Below are 13,318 nucleotides of genomic sequence, written 5' to 3'. Positions count from 1 at the left end.
CTGCATATGGTTGCCAACCATGAGGGCTTGTTCCGGACCCTGAGCAGTTTCTGGGGATGTGGTAAGTGAAAGAGGTGTGGAGTGGCTCACTCTTGCCATGGACCTTCAGAATCTTAGCTGCAGGAGAGTCCATGACCCATATGAACACTTGAGTGGGCAGGGAGAACTGCCCAGAGAATTGACAGAGACAGAGCTCCAGCTTGAACAGAGCCAACAGAGCCTGGCCAGGGAACGACTGCAGTGGAGCATGGCCATGGGCACCTATTCTTCAAGATTGCCATGCTCCTCTAGGTGGCTTTAGCATTTGTTGGATGCCAGACTTGGTCAGAGCAGGGCTATCTTGCCTGTGGGGTGGGGCCAATCTGATCTGAGAGTTCCCCATGTCTGCTGGCCTCTCCAAGGGTTCCTGCCTGGCTGCTTGTAGCACAGTTTCGGCTGCCCAGAGGAAGCACTTGCCAGAGTCCACTACCATACCTCTTTACCAGCAGACACCACCTAACAGTTGAAGACATTCTGCACAGGAGCCTCCACTGGCACACGTGTGCCTGCAGCCCTCTCCATGCTACTTTGGTAGTGTGAGCACATGAGCTGTCACCACCACTGCCCCCTGCTGATGTACAAGCATGTGAGGAAATCTCTCCATCATGCTGCTGCTCCACCAAGTGAATTTGTAGGCCCATCTGATCAGAGCTTGTCACCAGTGGACTGGGAACACCTTGAACCTTTAGGCACAGCAGATGTTTAACACGAAGGGGCAAGAGAAAAAGCCATAGGCATGGGTTCCAGCTCCTAGAGTTAGAGCACACAGCCCAGGAGTGCTCAGCTGAGCCCAGGCTCCATCCAGACATAAAGCCATCAAGGAAACCCAACTTATACCACAGTGAAACCCTCAGGGCATCAAAGAATGCAAAAGCAAAAAGACTTATTCAAAGGACAGTAACATCAAATATTAAAGAAATATCAGGGCACACAGATGAGAAAGGACCAATGCAAAACCTCTAGCATCTCTAAAAACCACAGTGCCTTCTTACCTCCAAACCATAGTCTCCCCAGCAATTGTTCTTAACCAGACTGAAATGGCCAAAAGGACAGACATAGAATTCAGAATCTGGATGGCAATGAAGATCATTGAGATTAAGAGGAAAATTAAAAGCCAATCCAAGGAATCTAAGGAATTCAATAAAACAATACAAGAGATGAAAGATGAAATAGCCATTTTAAGAAAGAACCACACAATGATAGTGAGAGTAGTGACAGACTTCAACACCCCACTGACAATGTTAGACTAACCATCAAAGCAGAAAATTAACAAAGATATTTGAGACCTAAACTTTGACACTTGGCCAAAGGGACCTAACAGAAATCTACAGAATATTCCAACCAACATCAATGGAATATATATTTATTTCATCTGTGCATGGCACATACTTTAAGATTCACCACACACTGGTCTATAAAGCAATTCTAAAACAAACAAACAAATAAAAAACCCAAAATCAGAACAACCCAGATCATAGTGCAATAAAAATAGAAGTCAGTGGCAATACGATCTCTCAAAACCATGCAATTAAACAGAAATTAAACAACCTGTTCCTGAATGGCTTTTGAGTAAACAATGAATTTAAGGCACAAATCAACAAATTCTTTGAAATTAATGAAAACAAACATACAACATACCATAATCTCTGGGATACAGGTAAAAAATTGTTAGGAGGAAAGCTTATAGCACTAAATGCCTATATCAAAAAGTTAGAAATCTCAAATTAACAACTTAACATCACACACAGAGAAACTAGAAAAATAAGAGTAAACCAAGCCCAAAGCTAGCAAAAGAAGTAACCAAAATCAGAGCTGAATTTAATGAAATTGATGGGAAAATCTACATGAAACATCAATAAAACCAAAAGTTTATTATTTGAAAGAATAGGCCGGGCACGGTAGCTCAGGCCTGTAATCCCAGCACTTTGGGAGGCCGAGGCGGGCAGATCATGAGGTTAGGAGTTCAAGACCAGCATGACCAACATGGAGAAAACTCATATCTACTAAAAAATACAAAAATTAGCAAGGCGTGGTTTGTCACACCTGTAATCCCAGCTGCTCAGGAGGCTGAGGCAGAAGAATCGCTTGAACCCAGGAGGCAGAGGTTGCAGTGAGCAGAGAACATGTCATTGCACTCCAGCCTGGGCAACAGAGCAAGACTCAGTCTCAAAAAAAAAAAAAAAGAAAGAAAGAAAGAATAAGTAAGACTGAAAGATCACTAGGAGACTAACGAAGAAAAAGAGAGAGGCAAATCAAATAAACACATCAGAAATAACAAAGGTAACTTTTATACTAATCACACAAAAATAAAAAAGTAAATCCTTAAAGACTTTTGTGAACATCATTTACGCACACAATCCAGAAAACCTACAAGTAAAGGATAGATTCCTGGAAAAAATACAGCCTCTCAAGACTGAACTATAACGAAATTGAATACCTGAACGAACAATAATGACTTCCAAAAATGAAGAGGTAATAAAAAACATATTAAGGAGAAAAAAACCTGAACCATACAGATTCACAGTTGAATTCTACCAGACATATAAACAATTGCTGATACAAATCCTACTGAAAATCTTCCCCAAAAATCAATGAAGGAGGACTCCTTCCTAACTCATTCTATGAAGCCAGTATCATTCAGGTGTAGAGAAACAACACAAACAAAACTTCAGGTCAATATCCTTGGTGAACATAGATGCAAAAATCCTCAACAAAATACTAACAAATTGACTTCAGCAGCACATCAAAAAGCTAATGCACCACATTCAAGTAGGTTTTATTCCTGGGATGCAAAGTTGGTTAAAGATATGGGAAAACAGTGGAAATCAATAAATGTGATTCAACACATAAGCAGAACAAACAACAACAACTACAACAAAAAACCCTCAGAAACCACATGATCATTTCAATAGACTCAGAAAAGGCTTTCGATAAAAGTCAATATACCTTCGTGTTAAAAATCCTCAACAAATTAGGCATCAAAGGAATCTACCTCAAATTAATAAGAGCCATTTATGACAAAACCACAGCCAACATCATAATGAAGCAGCAAAAACTGGATTCATTCTCCCTGAGAACCAGAACAACGTAAGCATGCCTACTGTCATCATTTCTATTCAACATAGTACTGGAAGTCCTACCCAGAGCAATTAAGCAAGGGAAAAAAATTAAAAAGCATCCAAATATGAGGACAGAAAGTCAAACTATCTCTCTTTGCATATGACATGATTCTATAGCTAGAAAATCCCATAGTCTCTGTTCAAAGTTTTCTAGAACTGATAAACAACTTCAATAAAGTTTCAGGATACAAAGTCAATGTACAAAAATCAATAGCATTTCTACATATCTAAAATGTCCAAGATGAGATCCAAATCAAGAACACAATCTCTTTCACAATAGCCACAAATAAATAATATATCTAGAAAGACAACTAACCAGGAAGTGAAAGATCTCTTCAATGAGAATTGCAAAACAAAGAAATCAAAGATGATACAAACAAATAGGAAAACATTCCATGCTCATGGATAGAAATCCACAATATTGTTGAAATAGCCATACTGCTCAAAGCAACTTACAGATTCAATGCTATTCCTATCAAACTACCAACATTATTTTTCAAAGAATTAGAGAAAATGATTCTAAAGCATATGGAACACCAAAAGAGCCTAATAGCCAAAGCAATCATAAGCAAAAAGAACAAACCCAGAGCCATTACACTACTCTAATTCAAACTATACCACAAGGCTACCATAACCAAAACACATGGTACTGCTATAAACACAGACATATTGACAAATGAAACAGGTTAGAGGACCAGAAATAATGTGTTACACCTACAGTCATCTGTTTTCTGACACAGTAAAAAATAACAAGCAATGGAGAAAGAACTCCCTATATTAATAAATCATGCTGGAATAACCGGCCAGCCATATTCAGAAGATTGAAACTGGAACCCTTACACTCACCATGTAAAATGTTAACTCCAAGTGTATTTAAGATTTGAATATAAGACATACAACTATGAAAACCTTAACAAAAACCCAAGGAAATAGCATCCTGGCTATAAGTGTTGGCAAAGATTTCATGACAAAGACTTCAAAAGCAATTGCAATAAAAACAAAAATCGGCACGTGAGACCTAATTAGACTAAAGAGCTTTTGCATAGCAAAAGAAATAAGACTAAAGAGCTGTTGCATAGCAAAAGAAACTATCAACAGAGTAAACAACATACATAAGAAGAGAAATTATTTGCAAACTATGATCTGACAACGGTCTAATATCCAGAATCTACAAGAAACAAATCAATGTGCAAAACATGAACAACCTTATTAAAAAATGGGCAAAGGATATAAATAGACTATTCTCAAAAGAAGACTTGCACATGGCCACGAAGCACAAAAAATGCTCAACATTACTAATTAGGAGATAAATCCAAATAAAAGCCACAATGAGGTATCATCTCATACCAGTAAGTATGGCTAATATTAAAGATTTTTTTAAATGCCAGGTACATGGGCTGAAGCCTATATACCTATATTTCCAGCACTTTGGGGGTCTGAGTCAGGAGGATCACTTGAGTCCAGGAGTTTGAGATTGCAGTAAGCTGTGATTGTGCCAGAATATCAGTATGGGAGATAAAGTGAGACTCATCTCTTAAAAAAAAAAAAGAAAGAAAGAAAGAAAAAAAAATACAGATGTTGGAGAGGTGGTGGAGAAAAGAGAAAATGGGAATGTTTACTGCTGGTGGGAATGTAAAATAATTCAGATAATGTGGGAAGAAATAAAGAAATTTGGAGATTTATCAAAAAACTTAAAACATAACTACCATTTGTCATAGTCATCCCATTACTGGGTCCCAGTGTGTCCCATCCCACCCAAATGAATGTAAATCACTCTGCCATAAAGACGTGCATGCATATTTCCATCTCAGCACTATTCACAATAATGAAGACATGAAATCAGCCTAGATGATCAACAATGATGAACTGGATAAAGAAAATGTGGTATATATACACCATGGAATAGTATGCATTTATAAAAAAGAACAAGATCCTGTCCTTTGCAGCATCATGGGTGCACGTGGAGGCCATTATCCCAAACAAATTAACACAGGAACAGAAAACCAAATACCTCATATTCTCAATTATAAATGAGAGCTAAACATTGAATATAACTGGACAGAAAGAGGGGAAAAAGAGTCACGAGGTCTACTTAAAGGTGAGAGGAGGGTGAGTATTGTAAAACTCCATATTCGGTAATCTGCTCATATTTGTTACCTGGGTAACAAAATTGTATGTACACCAAACCCCAAGGAAACACAATTTACTCATATAACAAATCTGCATATGTACCCACTGAACCTACAATAAAAAATGGAAGAAAAAAAACTTTGATACCAGCTGATAAATTAAAACTCCAGCCAAAGCTGCGTGTGGTGGCTCACACCTGTAATCCCAGCATTTTGGGAGGCCGAGGCTGGCAGATACCTGAGGTCAGGAGTTCGAGGCCAGCCTGGCCAACATGATGAAACCCCGTTTTCACAAAAAATACAAAAATTAGCTGGGCATGGTGGTTCACGCCTGTAATCCCTGCTACTCAGGAGGCTGAGGCAGGAGAATCAGTTGAACCCAGGAGGCAGAGGTTGTAGTGAGCTGAGATCACACCATTGCACTCCAGCCTGGGAGACAAGAGCAGAACTCCATCTCAAAAAATTTTTTTAAATAAAATAAAAATAAAACTCCAGCCAGAACTTTGAAAGAAACATCTAAGAATAACATTTTTATAGAGGGCTTTGAAAACCTCTGATATCTTCTTGAGGACCTAGAAGGCTGAATACACGTTCAGTGCTGTGTGCATGCTCATGAAGGACATGAGAAGACATTACTCTCTTCTGACTGGTCTTGAGGCCTAGCGCAAGCAGGAAACAAAGACATTAGGCGAAACCAAGGTGAAGGCTGAATTGTAGTTTCCTAGAGCTTTAAAGACATGCCACAACATACAGAGCTTCTCAGTGCAAAGTGGAAAACTAACTCGATCAATACATGTAGGGAAATCTCTGTTAAATGGTTATCCTACCTCTAGTATATCTGAGTAGTGACGTCAGTGGCTACATACCATAGTAATATAGATTTTACAGAATTAGCAACAGAAAGTAACAAAAAAACAAAGAGCAACAAGCTCTGGAGGCAGTACAGTCTGATTTATAAAGTTGCCACATTAAATTATCTAAAATGTGCAGTTTTAAAAAAATAGTTTAAAAAACAAGTAAATAGGAAAATACAGCTGGTACATAGGGAAAATGCAGTAAATGGGAAGAGTCTTGGAGGGGGCTAAAATGTTGGATTTACTAGGCATATTCTAAATTTTCAATTACAAATACATTCAAAGAACTAAAGAAAATTGTTTCTAAATAATTAATTGATAGTATTAGGAGGAAATCTCACCAAGTAAAGAATATCTAAAGAGAGAGAATAATAAAAAAGAACAAGATAGAAAGTCTGGAGCTGAAAAGTAGTGTAACCAAATTGAAAATTTACTGGGCACAGATAAATAATTTGAGAAAATCTAACATCCATTCATGATAAAAATTCTTACCAAATTTGGAATTGAAGGAAAATGTCCCAGCCTAATAAAGTTCATATATAAAACTCCTACAACAAACACAGTGGTTAATGGTAAAGGAATAAATGCTTTCCTCCTTTGTTGTAATAAGGCTGGAAGTTTTTTCCTTGCTTTTTCTATTCCGCATAGTACTGGAGGGTCTACCAATTGCAATAAGAAAAACAAATAAAAAGCTACTAAGAAGATAAATAAAATATTTGAATGAAAGAAGTGAAACTTCCTACAGTCATAGAAGACATGATTCTGTATGTTGAAAATTTAAAGAAATACTCCTACACACACACACACACACACACACACACACACACACAGACACACATAAAAGGACCAAAAAAATAAGAACAACAAATGATCAAGATACAAAAATCAATGCATAACATTAATTTGCTTTATATGTATGAGAAATAAACAACTGGAAAGTGAAATTAAGAATAAAGTTGCATGCAAAAGAGCATAAAAACTAATTAAAAACATAGAAATAAATTTAACAAAGTGAAGGACCTATAAAAAAATTTGCAAAATATTGCTAAGATAAATTAAAGATTTTAATGAAAGTAGAGATATTTCATGCTCATGGAGTAGAAGGGTCTGTATTGTTATGGTAGTGAATATCCTCAAATTTAGCTAGTGATTCAATGCAATCTCTATCAATATTCTAGCAGGCTATTTTGCAGAAACTGCAATGTAGATCCTAAAGTCTATATGAAAATTAAAACACCTAGATACACACATTGAAAGGAAAAAACGTGTTTGAAACATTTTCATTTTCTGATTTTAAAAATTATTATATAGCTATGGTTTAAGATAGTGTGGTATTAGTAGAAAAATAAATTCAATAATCAATGAAAACAATAAGTATCCAAAGATGAATTCATATATTTTTAGTCAATTAGTTTTTGACAAAAGCATAATGACAATTCATCGCGGAAGGATAGTCTGTTCAACAAATGATGCTGAGGAAGTTGAACACACACATTCAGATGAACTTAAACCTCACCTGACACCATGTGCAAAAATTAACTTAAACTGGGTCATAGACTTAATTGTAAACCAGAGAATATAAAGTTTCATTTTGACAAGAGACATATGTGTTCTGACTATCTGTTGTATGGCATGAAGACTCTTGTTAATAATAATGTACTACATACTTGAAAATTGCTGATAAAGTGGATTTTAAATATTCTCATTCTTATAATAAGTATTTGAGATAATAGGAATATCAATTACCCTGATTTAATTATTCCAGCTGCATTCATATATCAAAACATTGTGCAATACTCCATAAAGATTCACAATAATAAAAAAAAAACTTTAAAGAGACTATAGGAGAATATATTTGAGGCCTTGGATTAGGCAAGATACAAATAAATAATAAACCAAACGCATGACCCATTAAAAAATCTTTCACTTCAGAATAAACTGTCAAGAAAATGAAAATACAGTCAACAGTATGAAAAATATTTGCACAAGACATATATTATAAATAGCTTATATTCAGAATTTGAAAGAATTCTTACAGCTCAATAATAAGAGCAGATCATCCAATCAAAAAGTAGGCAAAATATATAAGCAGACATTACTTCAAAGAAGTTGTATGGATAGCTAATAAGCACATAAAATGATATGCAAGTGACTTAGTCATTAGGAAAATGAAAATTAAAACCACAATTTAACTATTTAATCCCCACTAAAACATCTATAGTAAGTAAAGTGGACAGTAACAAAGCTGGTGAGGAAGTGGAGACACTGGAACTCTAATAGTTTGCTGGAAGGAATGTAAAATGATGCAGTCACTTTAAGAGAAGTTTGGCAATTTCTGAAAAAGGTAAATATAAAAATACCTCATAACTGAGTATTTTAACTACTAGGTATATGCCATGGTTTTAATATTTATTCCTTCCAAAACATATGTTGATATTTAATCTCCAAAGTGGCAGTATTGAGAGGTGGGGCCTTCAGGGGTTGATTGGGTCATGAGGGCTCTACTCTGGTGAATCCACTAATTCATTAATGGATTAATGAGCTAAAAGGTTAATGGCTTATCCGGGAGTGAGACTGGCATATAAGAAGAGAGACTTCAACTAGCATGTTCAGTCCCCTTCCATTTGATGCCCTACACAGCCTGAGGACTCTTCAGAGAATCCCAAAACGCAAAAAGGCTCTTACCAGATGCAACTGCTAAAATTTGGACATCCCACTATCCAAAACGTTAAGAAATAAAGGCTAGGCATGGTGGCTTATGCCTGTAATCCCAGCATTTTGTGGGGTGAGGGTGAGAGGAACACATGAGGCCAAGAGTTGAGAAATACATTTTATTTCTTATAAATTATCCAGTTTCAGATATTCTGCTATAAGCAATAGAAAACAGACTAGGAAAGTATTTAATCAAGAGAAATGAAAGTATATTTACATAAGTACACACATGTGAATGGTAATAGAAGCATTATTTATAACAACTAAAACCCAGAAATAATCTAAATAGAATAATTGAAGAGATGGAATGTGATACATCTACATAGTAAAATATTATTCATCAATAAAAGAAAAAAATACTGTGACATACTATGAATTTAAAGCATACTACATTAAGTGAAAATAACCAAACACAAAAGACTACATAATATATGATTCTGCTTATTTAAAATGTTCATTAAAGACCAGGATAGATTGACAGAAAGTGGACAGAAGTTTCCTGTGACAGGTAGTGAGAAGAGGATTAGCTGTAAATAGACATGAGGGATTGAATTGGAGAGATGAAAATGCTCTTAAACCAATTTATGCTGATGGTTGAGCTACTCAGAAAAGTCAATAAGAATCACTGAATTGTGTAAAATAGACAAATTTTATGATATGTCAGATAGACTTCAATAGAACTACTTAAAATATAAGCAGCTTTAAATTTATAAACACTATTAATATTGTTTTAATAATGATTATGGAAGGACATGGAGTTATGTTTTAAAATTATATTTACCTTTACATTTTGATACCCCTTTAGAATTTGGACATTATAATTTAATTTGTCATATTTAATCTCATACAATGCAATGAGGTAGAAATAGAAGCTAAACAGTCTTTCTAAAATTGATAATTAATGTGAAAATATATTCAAATTCTTTTGAAACCTGCTACCTGTAGTTAAGTTTTAGTATTATCTAGATTATATTAGATAGAGCTGGAGCTAAATGTGTGGTATCAATTAAGAGAATATTATAGTAATTTATATTTTCTGTGTCATCCACACCAGTAAAAATGACAAAATTCCATGGGCATTGCTTTAATTGTTAATAAAAATGCCAACTTAAAGTCAGTATGTGTTCAGTTAGTCATATGAAGTTTTCTGATATTTATAGGTCCTTTCAGCCTCTTTTGTTTGACTCTTTACCAGACATGATTTTCTCACAAAAGAATATAAAAATTTAACAACATAGAAGAGAAAAATAGAATAATTGTATCTATAAGGTGTTTTCAGAATGAATTCCCCCCAGATATCAGCATGTATGCTTATATTTTAATGTTGTTCACTGGACACAAGGTGTGAAATTACTTTCATACCTCATCAAAACTGAATTTCATTGAATCTATAAATTGCTTTGGTACAGTCATTTTAATATTAACTATTCTTATCCATGAGAATGGGATGCTTTTTCATTTGTTTATGTCTTCTCTGATTTCTTTGAGCAGCATTTTGAAATTATCATTGTAGAGATCTTTTACCTCCTTGGTTGGCTGTATTTGTAGGCATTTTATTTTTTGGTGTGTGTGGCAATTGTGACTGGGATTACCTTTCTTGATTTGACTCTCAGTTCAGTTGTTGTTAGTATATAAAAATGCCAGTGATTTTTGTACATTGATTTTGTATGCAGTAACTTTGCTGAAGTTATTTATCAGCTGAAAGAACTTTTGGGCTGAGACTATGGAAAATGGGCTTGTCTTGGATTTGAACCCATGACCTCTCACACTCTAAGTGAGAATCATACCCCATACCAATGAGCAAAAACAAGATGAAATTTCAATATCTGCCCCTGGCCACTGGTTTCAATCACATTAAAATCAGATTTCCGGATTAGCAGCAAAAAAAGAGAAAGAAATTGAAAGGTTAAACTCAGAGACCTTAATGACCTTATAATTGGACTATAAAAAATATGCCTAAAATGCCCATATAAAATTCACAGTTAGATATCCTCAGTTCTTTAACTTTTCTTAAGATGTCAACATTTTCATTCAGTATAATACTATTAGAAAATCTGATCAGCCATTTTGGATTTCAATTTTAGACAAAATCATGTACATAATATCACACTTTTGTGAAATCGTGGCCTTAGTGGCCATTGTAAAGAGCCATTGGATGATTCTGTCATGAGGAAGTGACACGATCAGTTTTCACCATGAAGTCCAGGACTTGGGAGCTGAGTGTTGGTCCCCTAAAATCTTCTAGAAATGAAGCCAGTCAGCTGAATCCACCTTATACTACAATAAAGCCCTCAAGGTTATCGAATAGGATAAAATTTAAAAAAAAAAATCCAAAAGTCAGCAACTTTAAAGATTGAAGGAATGTAAGCCTACAAAGATAAGAAAGAAACAGCACAGGGACCCTGACAACTCTAAAAGCCAGAGTGTATTCTTTCCTCCAAATGACTGCACCACCTCTCCAGGAAGGGTTCTAAACTGGGCTAGGATGGCTGAAATGGTAGAATATATAATATAAATAGGAGTAAAGATTATTGAGATGCAGGAGTACATTGAAACCCAATCCAAGGAAGCTATGAATCACAATAAAACAGTGCAGGAGCTGACAACATAGCTAGTATAGAAAAGAATGTAACTTACCTGATAGAATGGAAAAACATATGACAAGAATTTTATAATGCGATCAAAAGTATAGACCAAGAATAGACCAAGTATAGGAGAGAATCTTAGAGCTTGAAGATTGATTTTCTCAAAAAAGACAATCAGGCAAGAACAGAGAAGAAAAATCGAAGTAAATGAATATAACCTCTGAGAAATATGGGATTATGTAAAGAGACAGAATGTCGCATTAGTGTCCCTGAAAAAGACTGGGAGATTGTAACCAACTTGGAAAATATATTTTAGGATTTCATCCATGAGAACTTCCCCAACCTAGCTAGAGGTGCCAACATTTGAATTCAGGAAATGCAAAGAACCCCAGTAAGACACTTCACAAGAAGGTCATCCCAAGACACATAATCATCAGATCCTCCAAGGATGAAATGAAAGAAATAATGTTAAAGGCAACTAGAGAGAAAGGCCAGATCACCTACAAAGGGAAGCCCACCAAACAAACAATGGACTTCTCAGCAGAAATCCTATAAACCAGAAGAGACTGGGGCCAATATTCAATATTCTTAAGGAAAAGGAATTCCAACCCAGAATTTCATGTCTGGCCAAAGTAATCTTCATAAGCGAAGGAGAAATAAGATCCTTTTCAGACAAGCACATGCTAAGGGAACTTGTTACCACCAGACAACCCTTACAAGAGTTCCCAAATAAAACATTAAATATGGAAAGGAAAGATCATTACTAGCCACTACAAAAACAAACTTAAGTGCATAGATCAGTGACACTATAAAGCAACCACACAAACAAGTCTGCTTAATTAACAGCTAACAACATGACAACAGGATCAAATACACACATATCAATACTAACCTTGAGTGTAAATGGGTTAATACTCCAATTAAAAGGCACAGAGTGGCAAGCTGAGTAAAAAAACAAAACACATTGGTATGCAGTCTTCAAGAGACCCATCTTACATGCAGTGAAACCTATAGGTCCAAAATAAAGAGATGGAGAAAAATCTACCACGCAATTGGAAAACAGAAAAAAAGCAGGGATTGCAATGCTAATTTCTCACAAAATAGACTTTAAAGCAACTAAGACCAAAAGACAAAAAATGGCATTACATAATGATAAAGGGTTCAATTCAACAAGAAGAACTAGCTATCTGAAATATATATGCACCCAACACAAGACCTCTCAGATTCATAAAGCAAGTTCTTAGAGACCTTCAAAGAGACTTAGACACCCACACAATAATAATGGGAGACTTTAACACCCAACTGACAATAATTGACAAATTATTGAGGCAGAAAATCAACAAAGATATTTAGGACCTGAACTCAGCATTGGATCAAATGGATCTGATAGACATCTACAGAACTCTCCACCCGAATATAACAGAATGTACATTCTTCTCATTGTCACATGGCACAAACTCTGAAACTGATCACATAATCAAATATAAAACACTCCTCTGCAAATGCAAAAGAACTGAAATCATAACAACCAATCTCTCACAGCATACCACAAATTAGAAATCAAGACAAAGAAATTCAGCCAATGCCATACAATTACGTGGAAAATTGAATAACCTGCTCCTGAATGATTTTTGGATAAATTATGAAATTAAGGCAGAAATCAAGAAGTTCTTTAATATTAATGGGAACAAATATACAACTTACTAGAATCATGGGATGTAGCTAAGGCAGTGTGAAGGGGGAAATTTACAGCACTAAATGCCCACATGAAAATATTTTAAAGATCTCTATATAAGAACATAATATCACAACTAAAAGAACTGGAAAACCAAGATAAAACCAACCCAAAGGTAGCAAAAGACAAGAAATAACCAAAATCA

The 13,318-nt window shown here is 35.4% G+C and overlaps 1 pseudogene; it reads right to left on the bottom strand.

Annotated features, from left to right (window-relative positions):
• Window positions 1-335: 335 nt before the first annotated feature.
• Window positions 336-13,318, bottom strand: part of LOC100462522 (ATP-dependent RNA helicase DHX29-like) — a 177,901-nt pseudogene continuing 164,918 nt past the window's right edge.

The sequence above is a fragment of the Pongo abelii genome, chromosome 1, assembly GCF_028885655.2.
Source record: "Pongo abelii isolate AG06213 chromosome 1, NHGRI_mPonAbe1-v2.0_pri, whole genome shotgun sequence".
In the NCBI taxonomy this organism is placed as follows: domain Eukaryota; kingdom Metazoa; phylum Chordata; class Mammalia; order Primates; family Hominidae; genus Pongo; species Pongo abelii.
This window is presented reverse-complemented; position numbering and strand designations above follow the sequence as displayed.